The 330-nt window shown below is 50.9% G+C and overlaps 1 protein-coding gene across 1 annotated transcript in view; it reads left to right on the forward strand.

Annotated features, from left to right (window-relative positions):
* TCF7L2 (transcription factor 7 like 2) overlaps positions 1-330 on the forward strand; it is a gene marked incomplete in the record, with an annotated part of 114,986 nt that overhangs the window by 97,099 nt on the left and 17,557 nt on the right.

Here is a 330-nt window from a genome sequence, read left to right on the forward strand (position 1 = left end):
GGCAGATGTAGAGACCCAGGAATTCAGCTCATGGAAGGTTTGATTACCCTTGCAATGGGCACGGCAGATGTAGAGACCCAGGAATTCAGCTCATGTAAGGTCGAAGCCCCTTGCAATGGGCACGGCAGATGTAGAGACCCAGGAATTTAGCTCATGGAAGGTTGATTACTCTTGCAATGGGCACGGCAGATGTGGAGACCCAGGAATTCAGCTCATGGAAGGTCGAAGTCCCTTGCAATGGGCACGGCAGATGTAGAGACCCAGGAATTTAGCTCATGGAAGGTTGATTACTCTTGCAATGGGCACGGCAGATGTAGAGACCCAGGAATT

Source organism: Pyxicephalus adspersus, chromosome 10 (genome assembly GCF_032062135.1).
Source record: "Pyxicephalus adspersus chromosome 10, UCB_Pads_2.0, whole genome shotgun sequence".
In the NCBI taxonomy this organism is placed as follows: Eukaryota; Metazoa; Chordata; class Amphibia; order Anura; family Pyxicephalidae; genus Pyxicephalus; species Pyxicephalus adspersus.